The sequence below is a fragment of the Taudactylus pleione genome, unplaced genomic scaffold (assembly GCF_031769625.1).
Source record: "Taudactylus pleione unplaced genomic scaffold, aTauple2 ptg000134l, whole genome shotgun sequence".
In the NCBI taxonomy this organism is placed as follows: domain Eukaryota; kingdom Metazoa; phylum Chordata; class Amphibia; order Anura; family Myobatrachidae; genus Taudactylus; species Taudactylus pleione.
This window is the reverse complement of record NW_028284536.1, coordinates 5,055,001-5,080,037: the sequence shown is the minus strand read 5'-3', so window position 1 is coordinate 5,080,037 and position 25,037 is coordinate 5,055,001. Positions and strand designations below refer to the sequence as shown.

Sequence of the window (25,037 nt, the reverse complement as noted above, 5' to 3'; positions counted from 1 at the left end):
GCATCACCAAAGTGTAAGCTGGAAAGATGATTTTGATAAGTTACTTGTTTGAACACCTGATTTGCTCTTCTGGAGTCAATGTAGTTTGTTTTTCTCAATAACCATAGAAGTAATAGGGTAAAGTAAAGACATTATGTGGATTTTTTGCTACAGCACTTCTGTCAAAATACGAATTAAATGAGTTAAGATGATAATGGATTTTCTACTATAAGCAAAGACCAAAAAAGTCAAAATAGCAATCCCAATTTTAGATTTGATAAATGAAAATAGCACATAGAAGAGGATGGTTTCGATCCATCGACCTCTGGGTTATGGGCCCAGCACGCTTCTGCTGCGCCACTCTGCTGCTCATGGAAGTGCTTAGAACTCAAGAAGGGTTGATTCATCACAAGAACATGGCAATGTGTTCCTTTTAATTAACGAAAAATAATAAAATAACTGTCCAGTATAGAGACTTTATAAACTTTGGCAAGGAAAGTTTCCAGATCAATGTTTCTTAGCTGTTGCTTGTTTATGTCTCATATAGGGTCTCTGTGGCGCAATTGGTTAGCGCGTTCGGCTGTTAACTGGAATGTTGGTGGTTCAATCCCACCCAGGGATGAAAATCTTCTATTAGTCAAATTTTGGGGATTTTTAGGTAGAGAAGTCAACATGTCAAACTACCTATTTTATGGTAGGGTTCAAGACTTTCTCTGAAACAATTATCTCTAAAGTGAGTTTAATTTGATTTAAGCCAATTTATTCAACATTTAGAAAATACCTGAAGGTTAATGTTGTTCCTGGTGATATCTAATCAGCAGAATGCAACCTAGCAGCATTTTTAAGTGAAAGCCTGTGTTATGTTATAACCAGGTGTTATCTTATCAGTACAAAGGTAAGGAATTAAGAAAAACTTTTTGAAGTGTGAAGATTTTTCTTACAAAATCATTGTCTTATTGCATCACCAAAGTGTAAGCTGGAAAGATGATTTTGATAAATTACTTGTTAGATCACCTGATTTGCTCTTCTGGAGTCCATGTAGTTTGTTTTTCTCAATAACCATAGAAGTAATAGGGTAAAGTAAAGACATTATGTGGATTTTTTGCTACAGCACTTCTGTCAAAGTGCGCCACTCTGCTGCTCATGGAAATGCTTAGAACTCAAGAAGGGTTGATTCATCACAAGAACATGGCAATGTGTTCCTTTTAATTAGTGAAAAATCCTAAAATAACTGTCCAGTATAGAGACTTTATAAACTTTGGCAAGGAAACTTTCCAGATCAATGTTTCTTAGCTGTTGTTTGTTTATGTCTCATATAGGGTCTCTGTGGCGCAATTGGTTAGCGCGTTCGGCTGTTAACTGGAATGTTGGTGGTTCAATCCCACCCAGGGACGAGAATATTCTATTAGTCAAATTTTGGGGAATTTTAGGTAGAGAAGTCAACATGTCAAACTACCTATTTTATGTTAGGGTTCAAGACTTTCTCTGAAACAATTATCTCTAAAGTGAGTTTAATTTGATTTAAGCCAATTTATTCAACATTTAGAAAATACCTGAAGGTTAATGTTTTTCCTGGTGATATCTAATCAGCAGAATGCAACCTAGCAGCATTTTTAAGTGGAAGCCTGTGTTATGTTAAAACCAGGTGTTATCTTATCAGTACAAAGGTAAGGAATTAAGAAAAACTTTTTGAAGTGTGAAGATTTTTCTTACAAAATCATTGTCTTATTGCATCACCAAAGTGTAAGCTGGAAAGATGATTTTGATAAATTACTTGTTAGATCATCAGCAGAATGCAACCTAGCAGCATTTTTAAGTGAAAGCCTGTGTTATGTTATAACCAGGTGTTATCTTATCAGTACAAAGGTAAGGAATTAAGAAAAACTTTTTGAAGTTTGAAGATTTTTCTTACAAAATCATTGTCTTATTGCATCACCAAAGTGTAAGCTGGAAAGATGATTTTGATAAATTACTTGTTTGAACACCTGATTTGCTCTTCTGGAGTCAATGTAGTTTGTTTTTCTCAATAACCATAGAAGTAATAGGGTAAAGTAAAGACATTATGTGGATTTTTTGCTACAGCACTTCTGTCAAAATACGAATTAAATGAGTTAAGATGATAATGGATTTTCTACTATAAGCAAAGACCAAAAATGTCAAAATAGCAATCCCAATTTTAGATTTGATAAATGAAAATAGCACATAGCAGAGGATGGTTTCGATCCATCGACCTCTGGGTTATGGGCCCAGCACGCTTCCGCTGCGCCACTCTGCTGCTCATGGAAGTGCTTAGAACTCAAGAAGGGTTGATTCATCACAAGAACATGGCAATGTGTTCCTTTTAATTAACGAAAAATCCTAAAATAACTGTCCAGTATAGAGACTTTATAAACTTTGGCAAGGAAAGTTTCCAGATCAATGTTTCTTAGCTGTTGCTTGTTTATGTCTCATATAGGGTCTCTGTGGCGCAATTGGTTAGCGCGTTCGGCTGTTAACTGGAATGTTGGTGGTTCAATCCCACCCAGGGACGAGAATATTCTATTAGTCAAATTTTGGGGAATTTTAGGTAGAGAAGTCAACATGTCAAACTACCTATTTTATGTTAGGGTTCAAGACTTTCTCTGAAACAATTATCTCTAAAGTGAGTTTAATTTGATTTAAGCCAATTTATTCAACATTTAGAAAATACCTGAAGGTTAATGTTGTTCCTGGTGATATCTAATCAGCAGAATGCAACCTAGCAGCATTTTTAAGTGAAAGCCTGTGTTATGTTATAACCAGGTGTTATCTTATCAGTACAAAGGTAAGGAATTAAGAAAAACTTTATGAAGTTTGAAGATTTTTCTTACAAAATCATTGTCTTATTGCATCACCAAAGTGTAAGCTGGAAAGATGATTTTGATAAATTACTTGTTTGAACACCTGATTTGCTCTTCTGGAGTCAATGTAGTTTGTTTTTCTCAATAACCATAGAAGTAATAGGGTAAAGTAAAGACATTATGTGGATTTTTTGCTACAGCACTTCTGTCAAAATACGAATTAAATGAGTTAAGATGATAATGGATTTTCTACTATAAGCAAAGACCAAAAAAGTCAAAATAGCAATCCCAATTTTAGATTTGATAAATCAAAATAGCACATAGCAGAGGATGGTTTCGATCCATCGACCTCTGGGTTATGGGCCCAGCACACTTCCGCTGCGCCACTCTGCTGCTCATGGAAGTGCTTAGAACTCAAGAAGGGTTGATTCATCACAAGAACATGGCAATGTGTTCCTTTTAATTAATGAAAAATCCTAAAATAACTGTCCAGATTAGAGACTTTATAAACTTTAACAAGGAAAATTTCCAGATCAATGTTTCTTAGCTGTTGTTAGTTTATGTCTCACATAGGGTCTCTGTGGCGCAATTGGTTAGCGCGTTTGGCTGTTAACCGGAAGGTTGGTGGTTCAATCCCACCCAGGGACGAGAATCTTCTGTTAGTCAAATTTTGGGGAATTTTAGGTAGAGAAGTCAACATGTCTAACTACCTATTTTATGGTAGGGTTCAAGACTTTCTCTGAAACAATTATCTCTAAAGTGAGTTTAATTTGATTTAAGCCAATTTATTCAACAATTAGAAAATACCTGAAGGTTAATGTTGTTCCTGGTGATATCTAATCAGCAGAATGCAACCTAGCAGCATTTTTAAGTGAAAGCCTGTGTTATGTTATAACCAGGTGTTATCTTATCAGTACAAAGGTAAGGAATTAAGAAAAACTTTTTGAAGTTTGAAGATTTTTCTTACAAAATCATTGTCTTATTGCATCACCAAAGTGTAAGCTGGAAAGATGATTTTGATAAATTACTTGTTTGAACACCTGATTTGCTCTTCTGGAGTCAATGTAGTTTGTTTTTCTCAATAACCATAGAAGTAATAGGGTAAAGTAAAGACATTATGTGGATTTTTTGCTACAGCACTTCTGTCAAAATACGAATTAAATGAGTTAAGATGATAATGGATTTTCTACAATAAGCAAAGACCAAAAAAGTCAAAATAGCAATCCCAATTTTAGATTTGATAAATGAAAATAGCACATAGCAGAGGATGGTTTCGATCCATCGACCTCTGGGTTATGGGCCCAGCACGCTTCCGCTGCGCCACTCTGCTGCTCATGGAAATTCTTAGAACTCAAGAAGGGTTGATTCATCACAAGAACATGGCAATGTGTTCCTTTTAATTAGCGAAAAATCCTAAAATAACTGTCCAGATTAGAGACTTTATAAACTTTGGCAAGGAAACTTTCCAGATCAATGTTTCTTAGCTGTTGTTAGTTTATGTCTCACATAGGGTCTCTGTGGCGTAATTGGTTAGCGCGTTCGGCTGTTAACCGGAAGGTTGGTGGTTCAATCCCACCCAGGGACGAAAATCTTCTATTAGTCAAATTTTGGGGATTTTTAGGTAGAGAAGTCAACATGCCAAACTACCTATTTTATGGTAGGGTTCAAGACTTTCTCTGAAACAATTATCTCTAAAGTGAGTTTAATTTGATTTAAGCCAATTTATTCAATATTTAGAAAATACCTGAAGGTTAATGTTGTTCCTGGTGATATCTAATCAGCAGAATGCAACCTAGCAGCATTTTTAAGTGGAAGCCTGTGTTATGTTATAACCAGGTGTTATCTTATCAGTACAAAGGTAAGGAATTAAGAAAAACTTTTTGAAGTTTGAAGATTTTTCTTACAAAATCATTGTCTTATTGCATCACCAAAGTGTAAGCTGGAAAGATGATTTTGATAAATTACTTGTTTGAACACCTGATTTGCTCTTCTGGAGTCAATGTAGTTTGTTTTTCTCAATAACCATAGAAGTAATAGGGTAAAGTAAAGACATTATGTGGATTTTTTGCTACAGCACTTCTGTCAAAATACGATTAAAATGAGTTAAGATGATAATGGATTTTCTACTATAAGCAAAGACCAAAAAAGTCAAAATAGCAATCCCAATTTTAGATTTGATAAATCAAAATAGCACATAGCAGAGGATGGTTTCAATCCATCGACCTCTGGGTTATGGGCCCGGCACACTTCCGCTGCGCCACTCTGCTGCTCATGGAAGTGCTTAGAACTCAAGAAGGGTTGATTCATCACAAGAACATGGCAATGTGTTCCTTTTAATTAATGAAAAATCCTAAAATAACTGTCCAGATTAGAGACTTTATAAACTTTAACAAGGAAAATTTCCAGATCAATGTTTCTTAGCTGTTGTTAGTTTATGTCTCACATAGGGTCTCTGTGGCGCAATTGGTTAGCGCGTTTGGCTGTTAACCGGAAAGGTGGTGGTTCAATCCCACCCAGGGACGAGAATCTTCTATTAGTCAAATTTTGGGGAATTTTAGGTAGAGAAGTCAACATGTCTAACTACCTATTTTATGGTAGGGTTCAAGACTTTCTCTGAAACAATTATCTCTAAAGTGAATTTAATTTGATTTAAGCCAATTTATTCAACAATTAGAAAATACCTGAAGGTTAATGTTGTTCCTGGTGATATCTAATCAGCAGAATGCAACCTAGCAGCATTTTTAAGTGGAAGCCTGTGTTATGTTATAACCAGGTGTTATCTTATCAGTACAAAGGTAAGGAATTAAGAAAAACTTTTTGAAGTGTGAAGATTTTTCTTACAAATTCATTGTCTTATTGCATCACCAAAGTGTAAGCTGGAAAGATGATTTTGATAAATTACTTGTTAGATCACCTGATTTGCTCTTCTGGAGTCAATGTAGTTTGTTTTTCTCAATAACCATAGAAGTAATAGGGTAAATTAAAGACATTATGTGGATTTTTTGCTACAGCACTTCTGTCAAAATACGATTAAAATGAGTTAAGATGATAATGGATTTTCTACTATAAGCAAAGACCAAAAAAGTCAAAATAGCAATCCCAATTTTAGATTTGATAAATCAAAATAGCACATAGCAGAGGATGGTTTCAATCCATCGACCTCTGGGTTATGGGCCCAGCACACTTCCGCTGCGCCACTCTGCTGCTCATGGAAGTGCTTAGAACTCAAGAAGGGTTGATTCATCACAAGAACATGGCAATGTGTTCCTTTTAATTAATGAAAAATCCTAAAATAACTGTCCAGATTAGAGACTTTATAAACTTTAACAAGGAAAATTTCCAGATCAATGTTTCTTAGCTGTTGTTAGTTTATGTCTCACATAGGGTCTCTGTGGCGCAATTGGTTAGCGCGTTTGGCTGTTAACCGGAAAGTTGGTGGTTCAATCCCACCCAGGGACGAGAATCTTCTATTAGTCAAATTTTGGGGAATTTTAGGTAGAGAAGTCAACATGTCTAACTACCTATTTTATGGTAGGGTTCAAGACTTTCTCTGAAACAATTATCTCTAAAGTGAGTTTAATTTGATTTAAGCCAATTTATTCAACAATTAGAAAATACCTGAAGGTTAATGTTGTTCCTGGTGATATCTAATCAGCAGAATGCAACCTAGCAGCATTTTTAAGTGGAAGCCTGTGTTATGTTATAACCAGGTGTTATCTTATCAGTACAAAGGTAAGGAATTAAGAAAAACTTTTTGAAGTTTGAAGATTTTTCTTACAAAATCATTGTCTTATTGCATCACCAAAGTGTAAGCTGGAAAGATGATTTTGATAAGTTACTTGTTTGAACACCTGATTTGCTCTTCTGGAGTCAATGTAGTTTGTTTTTCTCAATAACCATAGAAGTAATAGGGTAAAGTAAAGACATTATGTGGATTTTTTGCTACAGCACTTCTGTCAAAATACGAATTAAATGAGTTAAGATGATAATGGATTTTCTACTATAAGCAAAGACCAAAAAAGTCAAAATAGCAATCCCAATTTTAGATTTGATAAATCAAAATAGCACATAGCAGAGGATGGTTTCGATCCATCGACCTCTGGGTTATGGGCCCAGCACGCTTCCGCTGCGCCACTCTGCTGCTCATGGAAATTCTTAGAACTCAAGAAGGGTTGATTCATCACAAGAACATGGCAATGTGTTCCTTTTAATTAGCGAAAAATCCTAAAATAACTGTCCAGATTAGAGACTTTATAAACTTTGGCAAGGAAACTTTCCAGATCAATGTTTCTTAGCTGTTGTTAGTTTATGTCTCACATAGGGTCTCTGTGGCGCAATTGGTTAGTGCGTTCGGCTGTTAACCGGAAGGTTGGTGGTTCAATCCCACCCAGGGACGAGAATCTTCTATTAGTCAAATTTTGGGGAATTTTAGGTAGAGAAGTCAACATGTCTAACTACCTATTTTATGGTAGGGTTCAAGACTTTCTCTGAAACAATTATCTCTAAAGTGAATTTAATTTGATTTAAGCCAATTTATTCAACAATTAGAAAATACCTGAAGGTTAATGTTGTTCCTGGTGATATCTAATCAGCAGAATGCAACCTAGCAGCATTTTTAAGTGGAAGCCTGTGTTATGTTATAACCAGGTGTTATCTTATCAGTACAAAGGTAAGGAATTAAGAAAAACTTTTTGAAGTGTGAAGATTTTTCTTACAAATTCATTGTCTTATTGCATCACCAAAGTGTAAGCTGGAAAGATGATTTTGATAAATTACTTGTTAGATCACCTGATTTGCTCTTCTGGAGTCAATGTAGTTTGTTTTTCTCAATAACCATAGAAGTAATAGGGTAAATTAAAGACATTATGTGGATTTTTTGCTACAGCACTTCTGTCAAAATACGATTAAAATGAGTTAAGATGATAATGGATTTTCTACTATAAGCAAAGACCAAAAAAGTCAAAATAGCAATCCCAATTTTAGATTTGATAAATCAAAATAGCACATAGCAGAGGATGGTTTCAATCCATCGACCTCTGGGTTATGGGCCCAGCACACTTCCGCTGCGCCACTCTGCTGCTCATGGAAGTGCTTAGAACTCAAGAAGGGTTGATTCATCACAAGAACATGGCAATGTGTTCCTTTTAATTAATGAAAAATCCTAAAATAACTGTCCAGATTAGAGACTTTATAAACTTTAACAAGGAAAATTTCCAGATCAATGTTTCTTAGCTGTTGTTAGTTTATGTCTCACATAGGGTCTCTGTGGCGCAATTGGTTAGCGCGTTTGGCTGTTAACCGGAAAGTTGGTGGTTCAATCCCACCCAGGGACGAGAATCTTCTATTAGTCAAATTTTGGGGAATTTTAGGTAGAGAAGTCAACATGTCTAACTACCTATTTTATGGTAGGGTTCAAGACTTTCTCTGAAACAATTATCTCTAAAGTGAGTTTAATTTGATTTAAGCCAATTTATTCAACAATTAGAAAATACCTGAAGGTTAATGTTGTTCCTGGTGATATCTAATCAGCAGAATGCAACCTAGCAGCATTTTTAAGTGGAAGCCTGTGTTATGTTATAACCAGGTGTTATCTTATCAGTACAAAGGTAAGGAATTAAGAAAAACTTTTTGAAGTTTGAAGATTTTTCTTACAAAATCATTGTCTTATTGCATCACCAAAGTGTAAGCTGGAAAGATGATTTTGATAAGTTACTTGTTTGAACACCTGATTTGCTCTTCTGGAGTCAATGTAGTTTGTTTTTCTCAATAACCATAGAAGTAATAGGGTAAAGTAAAGACATTATGTGGATTTTTTGCTACAGCACTTCTGTCAAAATACGAATTAAATGAGTTAAGATGATAATGGATTTTCTACTATAAGCAAAGACCAAAAAAGTCAAAATAGCAATCCCAATTTTAGATTTGATAAATCAAAATAGCACATAGCAGAGGATGGTTTCGATCCATCGACCTCTGGGTTATGGGCCCAGCACGCTTCCGCTGCGCCACTCTGCTGCTCATGGAAATTCTTAGAACTCAAGAAGGGTTGATTCATCACAAGAACATGGCAATGTGTTCCTTTTAATTAGCGAAAAATCCTAAAATAACTGTCCAGATTAGAGACTTTATAAACTTTGGCAAGGAAACTTTCCAGATCAATGTTTCTTAGCTGTTGTTAGTTTATGTCTCACATAGGGTCTCTGTGGCGCAATTGGTTAGTGCGTTCGGCTGTTAACCGGAAGGTTGGTGGTTCAATCCCACCCAGGGACGAGAATCTTCTAATAGTCAAATTTTGGGAAATTTTAGGTAGAGAAGTCAACATGTCTAACTACCTATTTTATGGTTGGGTTCAAGACTTTCTCTGAAACAATTATCTCTAAAGTGAGTTTAATTTGATTTAAGCCAATTTATTCAACAATTAGAAAATACCTGAAGGTTAATGTTGTTCCTGGTGATATCTAATCAGCAGAATGCAACCTAGCAGCATTTTTAAGTGGAAGCCTGTGTTATGTTATAACCAGGTGTTATCTTATCAGTACAAAGGTAAGGAATTAAGAAAAACTTTTTGAAGTTTGAAGATTTTTCTTACAAAATCATTGTCTTATTGCATCACCAAAGTGTAAGCTGGAAAGATGATTTTGATAAGTTACTTGTTTGAACACCTGATTTGCTCTTCTGGAGTCAATGTAGTTTGTTTTTCTCAATAACCATAGAAGTAATAGGGTAAAGTAAAGACATTATGTGGATTTTTTGCTACAGCACTTCTGTCAAAATACGAATTAAATGAGTTAAGATGATAATGGATTTTCTACTATAAGCAAAGACCAAAAAAGTCAAAATAGCAATCCCAATTTTAGATTTGATAAATCAAAATAGCACATAGCAGAGGATGGTTTCGATCCATCGACCTCTGGGTTATGGGCCCAGCACGCTTCCGCTGCGCCACTCTGCTGCTCATGGAAATTCTTAGAACTCAAGAAGGGTTGATTCATCACAAGAACATGGCAATGTGTTCCTTTTAATTAGCGAAAAATCCTAAAATAACTGTCCAGATTAGAGACTTTATAAACTTTGGCAAGGAAACTTTCCAGATCAATGTTTCTTAGCTGTTGTTAGTTTATGTCTCACATAGGGTCTCTGTGGCGCAATTGGTTAGTGCGTTCGGCTGTTAACCGGAAGGTTGGTGGTTCAATCCCACCCAGGGACGAGAATCTTCTAATAGTCAAATTTTGGGAAATTTTAGGTAGAGAAGTCAACATGTCTAACTACCTATTTTATGGTTGGGTTCAAGACTTTCTCTGAAACAATTATCTCTAAAGTGAGTTTAATTTGATTTAAGCCAATTTATTCAACATTTAGAAAATACCTGAAGGTTAATGTTGTTCCTGGTGATATCTAATCAGCAGAATGCAACCTAGCAGCATTTTTAAGTGGAAGCCTGTGTTATGTTAAAACCAGGTGTTATCTTATCAGTACAAAGGTAAGGACTTAAGAAAAACTTTTTGAAGTTTGAATTTTTTTCTTACAAAATCATTGTCTTTTTGCATCACCAAAGTGTAAGCTGGAAAGATGATTTTGATAAATTACTTGTTAGAACACCTAATTTGCTCTCCTGGAGTCAATGTAGTTTGTTTTTCTCAATAACCATAGAAGTAATAGGGTAAAGTAAAGACATTATGTGGATTTTTTGCTACAGCACTTCTGTCAAAATACGATTAAAATGAGTTAAGATGATAATGGATTTTCTACTAAAAGCAAAGACCAAAAAAGTCAAAATAGCAATCCCAATTTTAGATTTGATAAATGAAAATAGCACATAGCAGAGGATGGTTTCAATCCAACGACCTCTGGGTTATGGGCCCAGCACGCTTCCGCTGCGCCACTCTGCTGCTCATGGAAATGCTTAGAACTCAAGAAGGGTTGATTCATCACAAGAACATGGCAATGTGTTCCTTTTAATTAACGAAAAATCCTAAAATAACTGTCCAGATTAGAGACTTTATAAACTTTGGCAAGGAAACATTCAAGAACAATGTTTCTTAGCTGTTGTTAGTTTATGTCTCACATAGGGTCTCTGTGGCGCAATTGGTTAGTGCGTTCGGCTGTTAACCGGAAGGTTGGTGGTTCAATCCCACCCAGGGACGAGAATCTTCTAATAGTCAAATTTTGGGGAATTTTAGGTAGAGAAGTCAACATGTCTAACTACCTATTTTATGGTTGGGTTCAAGACTTTCTCTGAAACAATTATCTCTAAAGTGAGTTTAATTTGATTTAAGCCAATTTATTCAACATTTAGAAAATACCTGAAGGTTAATGTTGTTCCTGGTGATATCTAATCAGCAGAATGCAACCTAGCAGCATTTTTAAGTGAAAGCCTGTGTTATGTTATAACCAGGTGTTATCTTATCAGTACAAAGGTAAGGAATTAAGAAAAACTTTTTGAAGTTTGAAGATTTTTCTTACAAAATCATTGTCTTATTGCATCACCAAAGTGTAAGCTGGAAAGATGATTTTGATAAATTACTTGTTTGAACACCTGATTTGCTCTTCTGGAGTCAATGTAGTTTGTTTTTCTCAATAACCATAGAAGTAATAGGGTAAAGTAAAGACATTATGTGGATTTTTTGCTACAGCACTTCTGTCAAAATACGAATTAAATGAGTTAAGATGATAATGGATTTTCTACTATAAGCAAAGACCAAAAATGTCAAAATAGCAATCCCAATTTTAGATTTGATAAATGAAAATAGCACATAGCAGAGGATGGTTTCGATCCATCGACCTCTGGGTTATGGGCCCAGCACGCTTCCGCTGCTCCACTCTGCTGCTCATGGAAATTCTTAGAACTCAAGAAGGGTTGATTCATCACAAGAACATGGCAATGTGTTCCTTTTAATTAGCGAAAAATCCTAAAATAACTGTCCAGTATAGAGACTTTATAAACTTTGGCAAGGAAAGTTTCCAGATCAATGTTTCTTAGCTGTTGTTAGTTTATGTCTCACATAGGGTCTCTGTGGCGCAATTGGTTAGTGCGTTCGGCTGTTAACCGGAAGGTTGGTGGTTCAATCCCACCCAGGGACGAGAATCTTCTAATAGTCAAATTTTGGGAAATTTTAGGTAGAGAAGTCAACATGTCTAACTACCTATTTTATGGTTGGGTTCAAGACTTTCTCTGAAACAATTATCTCTAAAGTGAGTTTAATTTGATTTAAGCCAATTTATTCAACATTTAGAAAATACCTGAAGGTTAATGTTGTTCCTGGTGATATCTAATCAGCAGAATGCAACCTAGCAGCATTTTTAAGTGGAAGCCTGTGTTATGTTAAAACCAGGTGTTATCTTATCAGTACAAAGGTAAGGACTTAAGAAAAACTTTTTGAAGTTTGAATTTTTTTCTTACAAAATCATTGTCTTTTTGCATCACCAAAGTGTAAGCTGGAAAGATGATTTTGATAAATTACTTGTTAGAACACCTAATTTGCTCTCCTGGAGTCAATGTAGTTTGTTTTTCTCAATAACCATAGAAGTAATAGGGTAAAGTAAAGACATTATGTGGATTTTTTGCTACAGCACTTCTGTCAAAATACGATTAAAATGAGTTAAGATGATAATGGATTTTCTACTAAAAGCAAAGACCAAAAAAGTCAAAATAGCAATCCCAATTTTAGATTTGATAAATGAAAATAGCACATAGCAGAGGATGGTTTCAATCCAACGACCTCTGGGTTATGGGCCCAGCACGCTTCCGCTGCGCCACTCTGCTGCTCATGGAAATGCTTAGAACTCAAGAAGGGTTGATTCATCACAAGAACATGGCAATGTGTTCCTTTTAATTAACGAAAAATCCTAAAATAACTGTCCAGATTAGAGACTTTATAAACTTTGGCAAGGAAACATTCAAGAACAATGTTTCTTAGCTGTTGTTAGTTTATGTCTCACATAGGGTCTCTGTGGCGCAATTGGTTAGTGCGTTCGGCTGTTAACCGGAAGGTTGGTGGTTCAATCCCACCCAGGGACGAGAATCTTCTAATAGTCAAATTTTGGGGAATTTTAGGTAGAGAAGTCAACATGTCTAACTACCTATTTTATGGTTGGGTTCAAGACTTTCTCTGAAACAATTATCTCTAAAGTGAGTTTAATTTGATTTAAGCCAATTTATTCAACATTTAGAAAATACCTGAAGGTTAATGTTGTTCCTGGTGATATCTAATCAGCAGAATGCAACCTAGCAGCATTTTTAAGTGAAAGCCTGTGTTATGTTATAACCAGGTGTTATCTTATCAGTACAAAGGTAAGGAATTAAGAAAAACTTTTTGAAGTTTGAAGATTTTTCTTACAAAATCATTGTCTTATTGCATCACCAAAGTGTAAGCTGGAAAGATGATTTTGATAAATTACTTGTTTGAACACCTGATTTGCTCTTCTGGAGTCAATGTAGTTTGTTTTTCTCAATAACCATAGAAGTAATAGGGTAAAGTAAAGACATTATGTGGATTTTTTGCTACAGCACTTCTGTCAAAATACGAATTAAATGAGTTAAGATGATAATGGATTTTCTACTATAAGCAAAGACCAAAAATGTCAAAATAGCAATCCCAATTTTAGATTTGATAAATGAAAATAGCACATAGCAGAGGATGGTTTCGATCCATCGACCTCTGGGTTATGGGCCCAGCACGCTTCCGCTGCTCCACTCTGCTGCTCATGGAAATTCTTAGAACTCAAGAAGGGTTGATTCATCACAAGAACATGGCAATGTGTTCCTTTTAATTAGCGAAAAATCCTAAAATAACTGTCCAGTATAGAGACTTTATAAACTTTGGCAAGGAAAGTTTCCAGATCAATGTTTCTTAGCTGTTGTTAGTTTATGTCTCACATAGGGTCTCTGTGGCGTAATTGGTTAGCGCGTTCGGCTGTTAACCGGAAGGTTGGTGGTTCAATCCCACCCAGGGACGAAAATCTTCTATTAGTCAAATTTTGGGGATTTTTAGGTAGAGAAGTCAACATGCCAAACTACCTATTTTATGGTAGGGTTCAAGACTTTCTCTGAAACAATTATCTCTAAAGTGAGTTTAATTTGATTTAAGCCAATTTATTCAATATTTAGAAAATACCTGAAGGTTAATGTTGTTCCTGGTGATATCTAATCAGCAGAATGCAACCTAGCAGCATTTTTAAGTGGAAGCCTGTGTTATGTTATAACCAGGTGTTATCTTATCAGTACAAAGGTAAGGAATTAAGAAAAACTTTTTGAAGTTTGAAGATTTTTCTTACAAAATCATTGTCTTATTGCATCACCAAAGTGTAAGCTGGAAAGATGATTTTGATAAATTACTTGTTTGAACACCTGATTTGCTCTTCTGGAGTCAATGTAGTTTGTTTTTCTCAATAACCATAGAAGTAATAGGGTAAAGTAAAGACATTATGTGGATTTTTTGCTACAGCACTTCTGTCAAAATACGAATTAAATGAGTTAAGATGATAATGGATTTTCTACAATAAGCAAAGACCAAAAAAGTCAAAATAGCAATCCCAATTTTAGATTTGATAAATGAAAATAGCACATAGCAGAGGATGGTTTCGATCCATCGACCTCTGGGTTATGGGCCCAGCACGCTTCCGCTGCGCCACTCTGCTGCTCATGGAAATTCTTAGAACTCAAGAAGGGTTGATTCATCACAAGAACATGGCAATGTGTTCCTTTTAATTAGCGAAAAATCCTAAAATAACTGTCCAGATTAGAGACTTTATAAACTTTGGCAAGGAAACTTTCCAGATCAATGTTTCTTAGCTGTTGTTAGTTTATGTCTCACATAGGGTCTCTGTGGCGTAATTGGTTAGCGCGTTCGGCTGTTAACCGGAAGGTTGGTGGTTCAATCCCACCCAGGGACGAAAATCTTCTATTAGTCAAATTTTGGGGATTTTTAGGTAGAGAAGTCAACATGCCAAACTACCTATTTTATGGTAGGGTTCAAGACTTTCTCTGAAACAATTATCTCTAAAGTGAGTTTAATTTGATTTAAGCCAATTTATTCAATATTTAGAAAATACCTGAAGGTTAATGTTGTTCCTGGTGATATCTAATCAGCAGAATGCAACCTAGCAGCATTTTTAAGTGGAAGCCTGTGTTATGTTAAAACCAGGTGTTATCTTATCAGTACAAAGGTAAGGAATTAAGAAAAACTTTTTGAAGTGTGAAGATTTTTCTTACAAAATCATTGTTTTATTGCGTCACCAAAGTGTAAGCTGGAAAGATGATTTTGATAAATTACTTGTTAGATCACCTGATTTGCTCTTCTGGAGTCCATGTAGTTTGTTTTTCTCAATAACCATAGAAGTAATAGGGTAAAGTAAAGACATTATGTGGATTTTTTGCTACAGCACTTCTGTCAAAGTGTGCCACTCTGCTGCTCATGGAAATGCTTAGAACTCAAGAAGGGTTGATTCATCACAAGAACATGGCAATGTGTTCCTTTTAATTAGTGAAAAATCCTAAAATAACTGTCCAGATTAGAGACTTTATAAACTTTGGCAAGGAAACTTTCCAGATCAATGTTTCTTAGCTGTTGTTAGTTTATGTCTCACATAGGGTCTCTGTGGCGCAATTGGTTAGCGCGTTTGGCTGTTAACCGGAAGGTTGGTGGTTCAATCCCACCCAGGGACAAGAATCTTCTATTAGTCAAATTTTTGTGAATTTTAGGTAGAGAAGTCAACATGTCTAACTACCTATTTTATGGTAGGGTTCAAGACTTTCTCTGAAACAATTATCTCTAAAGTGAGTTTAATTTGATTTAAGCCAATTTATTCAACATTTAGAAAATACCTGAAGGTTAATGTTGTTCCTGGTGATATCTAATCAGCAGAATGCAACCTAGCAGCATTTTTAAGTGGAAGCCTGTGTTATGTTAAAACCAGGTGTTATCTTATCAGTACAAAGGTAAGGAATTAATAAAAACTTTTTGAAGTGTGAAGATTTTTCTTACAAAATCATTGTCTTATTGCATCACCAAAGTGTAAGCTGGAAAGATGATTTTGATAAATTACTTGTTAGATCACCTGATTTGCTCTTCTGGAGTCAATGTAGTTTGTTTTTCTCAATAACCATAGAAGTAATAGGGTAAATTAAAGACATTATGTGGATTTTTTGCTACAGCACTTCTGTCAAAATACGATTAAAATGAGTTAAGATGATAATGGATTTTCTACTATAAGCAAAGACCAAAAAAGTCAAAATAGCAATCCCAATTTTAGATTTGATAAATCAAAATAGCACATAGCAGAGGATGGTTTCAATCCATCGACCTCTGGGTTATGGGCCCGGCACACTTCCGCTGCGCCACTCTGCTGCTCATGGAAGTGCTTAGAACTCAAGAAGGGTTGATTCATCACAAGAACATGGCAATGTGTTCCTTTTAATTAATGAAAAATCCTAAAATAACTGTCCAGATTAGAGACTTTATAAACTTTAACAAGGAAAATTTCCAGATCAATGTTTCTTAGCTGTTGTTAGTTTATGTCTCACATAGGGTCTCTGTGGCGCAATTGGTTAGCGCGTTTGGCTGTTAACCGGAAAGGTGGTGGTTCAATCCCACCCAGGGACGAGAATCTTCTATTAGTCAAATTTTGGGGAATTTTAGGTAGAGAAGTCAACATGTCTAACTACCTATTTTATGGTAGGGTTCAAGACTTTCTCTGAAACAATTATCTCTAAAGTGAATTTAATTTGATTTAAGCCAATTTATTCAACAATTAGAAAATACCTGAAGGTTAATGTTGTTCCTGGTGATATCTAATCAGCAGAATGCAACCTAGCAGCATTTTTAAGTGGAAGCCTGTGTTATGTTATATCCAGGTGTTATCTTATCAGTACAAAGGTAAGGAATTAAGAAAAACTTTTTGAAGTGTGAAGATTTTTCTTACAAAATCATTGTCTTATTGCATCACCAAAGTGTAAGCTGGAAAGATGATTTTGATAAATTACTTGTTAGATCACCTGATTTGCTCTTCTGGAGTCAATGTAGTTTGTTTTTCTCAATAACCATAGAAGTAATAGGGTAAATTAAAGACATTATGTGGATTTTTTGCTACAGCACTTCTGTCAAAATACGATTAAAATGAGTTAAGATGAGAATGGATTTTCTACTATAAGCAAAGACCAAAAAAGTCAAAATAGCAATCCCAATTTTAGATTTGATAAATCAAAATAGCACATAGCAGAGGATGGTTTCGATCCATCGACCTCTGGGTTATGGGCCCAGCACGCTTCCGCTGCGCCACTCTGCTGCTCATGGAAATTCTTAGAACTCAAGAAGGGTTGATTCATCACAAGAACATGGCAATGTGTTCCTTTTAATTAGCGAAAAATCCTAAAATAACTGTCCAGATTAGAGACTTTATAAACTTTGGCAAGGAAACTTTCCAGATCAATGTTTCTTAGCTGTTGTTAGTTTATGTCTCACATAGGGTCTCTGTGGCGCAATTGGTTAGTGCGTTCGGCTGTTAACCGGAAGGTTGGTGGTTCAATCCCACCCAGGGACGAGAATCTTCTATTAGTCAAATTTTTGTGAATTTTAGGTAGAGAAGTCAACATGTCTAACTACCTATTTTATGGTTGGGTTCAAGACTTTCTCTGAAACAATTATCTCTAAAGTGAGTTTAATTTGATTTAAGCCAATTTATTCAACATTTAGAAAATACCTGAAGGTTAATGTTGTTCCTGGTGATATCTAATCAGCAGAATGCAACCTAGCAGCATTTTTAAGTGGAAGCCTGTGTTATGTTAAAACCAGGTGTTATCTTATCAGTACAAAGGTAAGGAATTAAGAAAAACTTTTTGAAGTTTGAATTTTTTTCTTACAAAATCATTGTCTTATTGCATCACCAAAGTGTAAGCTGGAAAGATGATTTTGATAAATTACTTGTTAGATCACCTGATTTGCTCTTCTGGAGTCAATGTAGTTTGTTTTTCTCAATAACCATAGAAGTAATAGGGTAAATTAAAGACATTATGTGGATTTTTTGCTACAGCACTTCTGTCAAAATACGATTAAAATGAGTTAAGATGATAATGGATTTTCTACTATAAGCAAAGACCAAAAAAGTCAAAATAGCAATCCCAATTTTAGATTTGATAAATCAAAATAGCACATAGCAGAGGATGGTTTCAATCCATCGACCTCTGGGTTATGGGCCCGGCACACTTCCGCTGCGCCACTCTGCTGCTCATGGAAGTGCTTAGAACTCAAGAAGGGTTGATTCATCACAAGAACATGGCAATGTGTTCCTTTTAATTAATGAAAAATCCTAAAATAACTGTCCAGATTAGAGACTTTATAAACTTTAACAAGGAAAATTTCCAGATCAATGTTTCTTAGCTGTTGTTAGTTTATGTCTCACATAGGGTCTCTGTGGCGCAATTGGTTAGCGCGTTTGGCTGTTAACCGGAAAGGTGGTGGTTCAATCCCACCCAGGGACGAGAATCTTCTATTAGTCAAATTTTGGGGAATTTTAGGTAGAGAAGTCAACATGTCTAACTACCTATTTTATGGTAGGGTTCAAGACTTTCTCTGAAACAATTATCTCTAAAGTGAATTTAATTTGATTTAAGCCAATTTATTCAACAATTAGAAAATACCTGAAGGTTAATGTTGTTCCTGGTGATATCTAATCAGCAGAATGCAACCTAGCAGCATTTTTAAGTGGAAGCCTGTGTTATGTTATAACCAGGTGTTATCTTATCAGTACAAAGGTAAGGAATTAAGAAAAACTTTTTGAAGTGTGAAGATTTTTCTTACAAAATCATTGTCTTATTGCATCACCAAAGTGTAAGCTGGAAAGATGATTTTGATAAATTACTTGTTAGATCACCTGATTTGCTCTTCTGGAGTCAATGTAGTTTGTTTTTCTCAATAACCATAGAAGTAATAGGGTAAATTAAAGACATTATGTGGATTTTTTGCTACAGCACTTCTGTCAAAATACGATTAAAATGAGTTAAGATGAGAATGGATTTTCTACTATAAGCAAAGACCAAAAAAGTCAAAATAGCAATCCCAATTTTAGATTTGATAAATCAAAATAGCACATAGCAGAGGATGGTTTCAATCCATCGACCTCTGGGTTATGGGCCCAGCACACTTCCGCTGCGCCACTCTGCTGCTCATGGAAGTGTTTAGAACTCAAGAAGGGTTGATTCATCACAAGAACATGGCAATGTGTTCCTTTTAATTAATGAAAAATCCTAAAATAACTGTCCAGATTAGAGACTTTATAAACTTTAACAAGGAAAATTTCCAGATCAATGTTTCTTAGCTGTTGTTAGTTTATGTCTCACATAGGGTCTCTGTGGCGCAATTGGTTAGCGCGTTTGGCTGTTAACCGGAAAGTTGGTGGTTCAATCCCACCCAGGGACGAGAATCTTCTATTAGTCAAATTTTGGGGAATTTTAGGTAGAGAAGTCAACATGTCTAACTACCTATTTTATGGTAGGGTTCAAGACTTTCTCTGAAACAATTATCTCTAAAGTGAGTTTAATTTGATTTAAGCCAATTTATTCAACAATTAGAAAATACCTGAAGGTTAATGTTGTTCCTGGTGATATCTAATCAGCAGAATGCAACCTAGCAGCATTTTTAAGTGGAAGCCTGTGTTATGTTATAACCAGGTGTTATCTTATCAGTACAAAGGTAAGGAATTAAGAAAAACTTTTTGAAGTTTGAAGATTTTTCTTACAAAATCATTGTCTTATTGCATCACCAAAGTGTAAGCTGGAAAGATGATTTTGATAAATTACTTGTTTGAACACCTGATTTGCTCTTCTGGAGTCAATGTAGTTTGTTTTTCTCAATAACCATAGAAGTAATAGGGTAAAGTAAAGACATTATGTGGATTTTTTGCTACAGCACTTCTGTCAAAATACGAATTAAATGAGTTAAGATGATAATGGATTTTCTACTATAAGCAAAGACCAAAAAAGTCAAAATAGCAATCCCAATTTTAGATTTGATAAATCAAAATAGCACATAGCAGAGGATGGTTTCGATCCATCGACCTCTGGGTTATGGGCCCAGCACGCTTCCGCTGCGCCACTCTGCTGCTCATGGAAATTCTTAGAACTCAAGAAGGGTTGATTCATCACAAGAACATGGCAATGTGTTCCTTTTAATTAGCGATAAATCCTAAAATAACTGTCCAGATTAGAGACTTTATAAACTTTGGCAAGGAAACTTTCCAGATCAATATTTCTTAGCTGTTGTTAGTTTATGTCTCACATAGGGTCTCTGTGGCGTAATTGGTTAGCGCGTTCGGCTGTTAACCGGAAGGTTGGTGGTTCAATCCCACCCAGGGATGAAAATCTTCTATTAGTCAAATTTTGGGGATTTTTAGGTAGAGAAGTCAACATGCCAAACTACCTATTTTATGGTAGGGTTCAAGACTTTCTCTGAAACAATTATCTCTAAAGTGAGTTTAATTTGATTTAAGCCAATTTATTCAATATTTAGAAAATACCTGAAGGTTAATGTTGTTCCTGGTGATATCTAATCAGCAGAATGCAACCTAGCAGCATTTTTAAGTGGAAGCCTGTGTTATGTTAAAACCAGGTGTTATCTTATCAGTACAAAGGTAAGGAATTAAGAAAAACTTTTTGAAGTGTGAAGATTTTTCTTACAAAATCATTGTCTTATTGCATCACCAAAGTGTAAGCTGGAAAGATGATTTTGATAAATTACTTGTTAGATCACCTGATTTGCTCTTCTGGAGTCAATGTAGTTTGTTTTTCTCAATAACCATAGAAGTAATAGGGTAAAGTAAAGACATTATGTGGATTTTTTGCTACAGCACTTCTGTCAAAATACGAATTAAATGAGTTAAGATGATAATGGATTTTCTACTATAAGCAAAGACCAAAAAAGTCAAAATAGCAATCCCAATTTTAGATTTGATAAATGAAAATAGCACATAGCAGAGGATGGTTTCGATCCATCGACCTCTGGGTTATGGGCCCAGCACGCTTCCGCTGCGCCACTCTGCTGCTCATGGAAATGCTTAGAACTCAAGAAGGGTTGATTCATCACAAGAACATGGCAATGTGTTCCTTTTAATTAGCGAAAAATCCTAAAATAACTGTCCAGATTAGAGACTTTATAAACTTTGGCAAGGAAACTTTCCAGATCAATGTTTCTTAGCTGTTGTTAGTTTATATCTCACATAGGGTCTCTGTGGCACAATTGGTTTGCACGTTCGGCTGTTAATTGGAATATTGGTGGTTCAATCCCACCCAGGGATGAAAATCTTCTATTAGTCAAATTTTGGGGATTTTTAGGTAGAGAAGTCAACATGCCAAACTACCTATTTTATGGTAGGGTTCAAGACTTTCTCTGAAACAATTATCTCTAAAGTGAGTTTAATTTGATTTAAGCCAATTTATTCAATATTTAGAAAATACCTGAAGGTTAATGTTGTTCCTGGTGATATCTAATCAGCAGAATGCAACCTAGCAGCATTTTTAAGTGGAAGCCTGTGTTATGTTAAAACCAGGTGTTATCTTATCAGTACAAAGGTAAGGAATTAAGAAAAACTTTTTGAAGTGTGAAGATTTTTCTTACAAAATCATTGTCTTATTGCATCACCAAAGTGTAAGCTGGAAAGATGATTTTGATAAATTACTTGTTAGATCACCTGATTTGCTCTTCTGGAGTCAATGTAGTTTGTTTTTCTCAATAACCATAGAAGTAATAGGGTAAAGTAAAGACATTATGTGGATTTTTTGCTACAGCACTTCTGTCAAAATACGAATTAAATGAGTTAAGATGATAATGGATTTTCTACTATAAGCAAAGACCAAAAAAGTCAAAATAGCAATCCCAATTTTAGATTTGATAAATCAAAATAGCACATAGCAGAGGATGGTTTCGATCCATCGACCTCTGGGTTATGGGCCCAGCACGCTTCCGCTGCGCCACTCTGCTGCTCATGGAAATGCTTAGAACTCAAGAAGGGTTGATTCATCACAAGAACATGGCAATGTGTTCCTTTTAATTAGCGAAAAATCCTAAAATAACTGTCCAGATTAGAGACTTTATAAACTTTGGCAAGGAAACTTTCCAGATCAATGTTTCTTAGCTGTTGTTAGTTTATATCTCACATAGGGTCTCTGTGGCACAATTGGTTTGCACGTTCGGCTGTTAATTGGAATATTGGTGGTTCAATCCCACCCAGGGATGAAAATCTTCTATTAGTCAAATTTTGGGGATTTTTAGGTAGAGAAGTCAACATGTCAAACTACCTATTTTATGGTAGGGTTCAAGACTTTCTCTGAAACAATTATCTCTAAAGTGAGTTTAATTTGATTTAAGCCAATTTATTCAACATTTAGAAAATACCTGAAGGTTAATGTTGTTCCTGGTGATATCTAATCAGCAGAATGCAACCTAGCAGCATTTTTAAGTGGAAGCCTGTGTTATGTTAAAACCAGGTGTTATCTTATCAGTACAAAGGTAAGGAATTAAGAAAAACTTTTTGAAGTGTGAAGATTTTTCTTACAAAATCATTGTCTTATTGCATCACCAAAGTGTAAGCTGGAAAGATGATTTTGATAAATTACTTGTTAGATCACCTGATTTGCTCTTCTGGAGTCCATGTAGTTTGTTTTTCTCAATAACCATAGAAGTAATAGGGTAAAGTAAAGACATTATGTGGATTTTTTGCTACAGCACTTCTGTCAAAATACGATTAAAATGAGTTAAGATGATAATGGATTTTCTACTATAAGCAAAGACCAAAAAAGTCAAAATAGCAATCCCAATTATAGATTTGATAAATCAAAATAGCACATAGCAGAGGATGGTTTCAATCCATCGACCTCTGGGTTATGGGCCCAGCACACTTCCGCTGCGCCACTCTGCTGCTCATGGAAGTGCTTAGAACTCAAGAAGGGTTGATTCATCAAAAGAACATGGCAATGTGTTCCTTTTAATTAGTGAAAAATCCTAAAATAACTGTCCAGATTAGAGACTTTATAAACTTTGGCAAGGAAACTTTCCAGATCAATGTTTCTTAGCTGTTGTTAGTTTATGTCTCACATAGGGTCTCTGTGGCGCAATTGGTTAGTGCGTTCGGCTGTTAACCGGAAGGTTGGTGGTTCAATCCCACCCAGGGACGAGAATCTTCTATTAGTCAAATTTTGGGGAATTTTAGGTAGAGAAGTCAACATGTCAAACTACCTAATTTATGGTAGGGTTCAAGACTTTCTCTGAAACAATTATCTCTAAAGTGAGTTTAATTTGATTTAAGCCAATTTATTCAACAATTAGAAAATACCTGAAGGTTAATGTTGTTCCTGGTGATATCTAATCAGCAGAATGCAACCTAGCAGCATTTTTAAGTGAAAGCCTGTGTTATGTTATAACCAGGTGTTATCTTATCAGTACAAAGGTAAGGAAGTAAGAAAAACTTTATGAAGTTTGAAGATTTTTCTTACAAAATCATTGTCTTATTGCATCACCAAAGTGTAAGCTGGAAAGATGATTTTGATAAATTACTTGTTAGATCACCTGATTTGCTCTTCTGGAGTCAATGTAGTTTGTTTTTCTCAATAACCATAGAAGTAATAGGGTAAAGTAAAGACATTATGTGGATTTTTTGCTACAGCACTTCTGTCAAAATACAAATTAAATGAGTTAAGATGATAATGGATTTTCTACTATAAGCAAAGACCAAAAAAGTCAAAATAGCAATCCCAATTTTAGATTTGATAAATGAAAATAGCACATAGCAGAGGATGGTTTCGATCCATCGATCTCTGGGTTATGGGCCCAGCACGCTTCCGCTGCGCCACTCTGCTGCTCATGGAAGTGCTTAGAACTCAAGAAGGGTTGATTCATCTCAAGAACATGGCAATGTGTTCCTTTTAAATAACGAAAAATCCTAAAATAACTGTCCAGATTAGAGACTTTATAAACTTTAACAAGGAAAATTTCCAGATCAATGTTTCTTAGCTGTTGTTAGTTTATGTCTCACATAGGGTCTCTGTGGCGCAATTGGTTAGTGCGTTCGGCTGTTAACCGGAAGGTTGGTGGTTCAATCCCACCCAGGGACGAGAATCTTCTAATAGTCAAATTTTGGGGAATTTTAGGTAGAGAAGTCAACATGTCTAACTACCTATTTTATGGTTGGGTTCAAGACTTTCTCTGAAACAATTATCTCTAAAGTGAGTTTAATTTGATTTAAGCCAATTTATTCAACATTTAGAAAATACCTGAAGGTTAATGTTGTTCCTGGTGATATCTAATCAGCAGAATGCAACCTAGCAGCATTTTTAAGTGGAAGCCTGTGTTATGTTAAAACCAGGTGTTATCTTATCAGTACAAAGGTAAGGAATTAAGAAAAACATTTTGAAGTGTGAAGATTTTTCTTACAAAATCATTGTCTTATTGCATCACCAAAGTGTAAGCTGGAAAGATGATTTTGATAAATTACTTGTTAGATCACCTGATTTGCTCTTCTGGAGTCAATGTAGTTTGTTTTTCTCAATAACCATAGAAGTAATAGGGTAAATTAAAGACATTATGTGGATTTTTTGCTACAGCACTTCTGTCAAAATACGATTAAAATGAGTTAAGATGATAATGGATTTTCTACTATAAGCAAAGACCAAAAAAGTCAAAATAGCAATCCCAATTTTAGATTTGATAAATCAAAATAGCACATAGCAGAGGATGGTTTCAATCCATCGACCTCTGGGTTATGGGCCCAGCACACTTCCGCTGCGCCACTCTGCTGCTCATGGAAGTGCTTAGAACTCAAGAAGGGTTGATTCATCACAAGAACATGGCAATGTGTTCCTTTTAATTAATGAAAAATCCTAAAATAACTGTCCAGATTAGAGACTTTATAAACTTTAACAAGGAAAATTTCCAGATCAATGTTTCTTAGCTGTTGTTAGTTTATGTCTCACATAGGGTCTCTGTGGCGCAATTGGTTAGCGCGTTTGGCTGTTAACCGGAAAGTTGGTGGTTCAATCCCACCCAGGGACGAGAATCTTCTATTAGTCAAATTTTGGGGAATTTTAGGTAGAGAAGTCAACATGTCTAACTACCTATTTTATGGTAGGGTTCAAGACTTTCTCTGAAACAATTATCTCTAAAGTGAGTTTAATTTGATTTAAGCCAATTTATTCAACAATTAGAAAATACCTGAAGGTTAATGTTGTTCCTGGTGATATCTAATCAGCAGAATGCA

General features: G+C 35.4%; 15 non-coding genes across 15 annotated transcripts; all 15 read left to right on the top strand.

Annotated features, from left to right (window-relative positions):
- The first annotated feature begins 3,372 nt into the window (after positions 1 to 3,372).
- Positions 3,373 to 3,446, top strand: TRNAN-GUU (transfer RNA asparagine (anticodon GUU)). The gene has a single exon. It is a non-coding gene; the product is annotated as a tRNA-Asn (tRNA).
- Positions 3,447 to 4,309: 863 nt separating this feature from the next.
- On the top strand, positions 4,310 to 4,383 carry TRNAN-GUU (transfer RNA asparagine (anticodon GUU)). Its single transcript has one exon. It is a non-coding gene; the product is annotated as a tRNA-Asn (tRNA).
- Positions 4,384 to 7,120: 2,737 nt separating this feature from the next.
- TRNAN-GUU (transfer RNA asparagine (anticodon GUU)) lies at positions 7,121 to 7,194 on the top strand. Its single transcript has one exon. It is a non-coding gene; the product is annotated as a tRNA-Asn (tRNA).
- Positions 7,195 to 8,994: 1,800 nt separating this feature from the next.
- Positions 8,995 to 9,068, top strand: TRNAN-GUU (transfer RNA asparagine (anticodon GUU)). The gene has a single exon. It is a non-coding gene; the product is annotated as a tRNA-Asn (tRNA).
- Positions 9,069 to 9,931: 863 nt separating this feature from the next.
- Positions 9,932 to 10,005, top strand: TRNAN-GUU (transfer RNA asparagine (anticodon GUU)). The gene has a single exon. It is a non-coding gene; the product is annotated as a tRNA-Asn (tRNA).
- Positions 10,006 to 10,868: 863 nt separating this feature from the next.
- TRNAN-GUU (transfer RNA asparagine (anticodon GUU)) lies at positions 10,869 to 10,942 on the top strand. The gene has a single exon. It is a non-coding gene; the product is annotated as a tRNA-Asn (tRNA).
- Positions 10,943 to 11,805: 863 nt separating this feature from the next.
- TRNAN-GUU (transfer RNA asparagine (anticodon GUU)) lies at positions 11,806 to 11,879 on the top strand. The gene has a single exon. It is a non-coding gene; the product is annotated as a tRNA-Asn (tRNA).
- An 863-nt stretch (positions 11,880 to 12,742) lies between these two features.
- Positions 12,743 to 12,816, top strand: TRNAN-GUU (transfer RNA asparagine (anticodon GUU)). The gene has a single exon. It is a non-coding gene; the product is annotated as a tRNA-Asn (tRNA).
- An 863-nt stretch (positions 12,817 to 13,679) lies between these two features.
- TRNAN-GUU (transfer RNA asparagine (anticodon GUU)) lies at positions 13,680 to 13,753 on the top strand. The gene has a single exon. It is a non-coding gene; the product is annotated as a tRNA-Asn (tRNA).
- An 863-nt stretch (positions 13,754 to 14,616) lies between these two features.
- TRNAN-GUU (transfer RNA asparagine (anticodon GUU)) lies at positions 14,617 to 14,690 on the top strand. Its single transcript has one exon. It is a non-coding gene; the product is annotated as a tRNA-Asn (tRNA).
- A 698-nt stretch (positions 14,691 to 15,388) lies between these two features.
- Positions 15,389 to 15,462, top strand: TRNAN-GUU (transfer RNA asparagine (anticodon GUU)). Its single transcript has one exon. It is a non-coding gene; the product is annotated as a tRNA-Asn (tRNA).
- Positions 15,463 to 17,262: 1,800 nt separating this feature from the next.
- TRNAN-GUU (transfer RNA asparagine (anticodon GUU)) lies at positions 17,263 to 17,336 on the top strand. Its single transcript has one exon. It is a non-coding gene; the product is annotated as a tRNA-Asn (tRNA).
- Positions 17,337 to 20,073: 2,737 nt separating this feature from the next.
- TRNAN-GUU (transfer RNA asparagine (anticodon GUU)) lies at positions 20,074 to 20,147 on the top strand. Its single transcript has one exon. It is a non-coding gene; the product is annotated as a tRNA-Asn (tRNA).
- A 2,737-nt stretch (positions 20,148 to 22,884) lies between these two features.
- Positions 22,885 to 22,958, top strand: TRNAN-GUU (transfer RNA asparagine (anticodon GUU)). Its single transcript has one exon. It is a non-coding gene; the product is annotated as a tRNA-Asn (tRNA).
- An 863-nt stretch (positions 22,959 to 23,821) lies between these two features.
- On the top strand, positions 23,822 to 23,895 carry TRNAN-GUU (transfer RNA asparagine (anticodon GUU)). Its single transcript has one exon. It is a non-coding gene; the product is annotated as a tRNA-Asn (tRNA).
- The last annotated feature ends 1,142 nt before the right edge of the window (positions 23,896 to 25,037 follow it).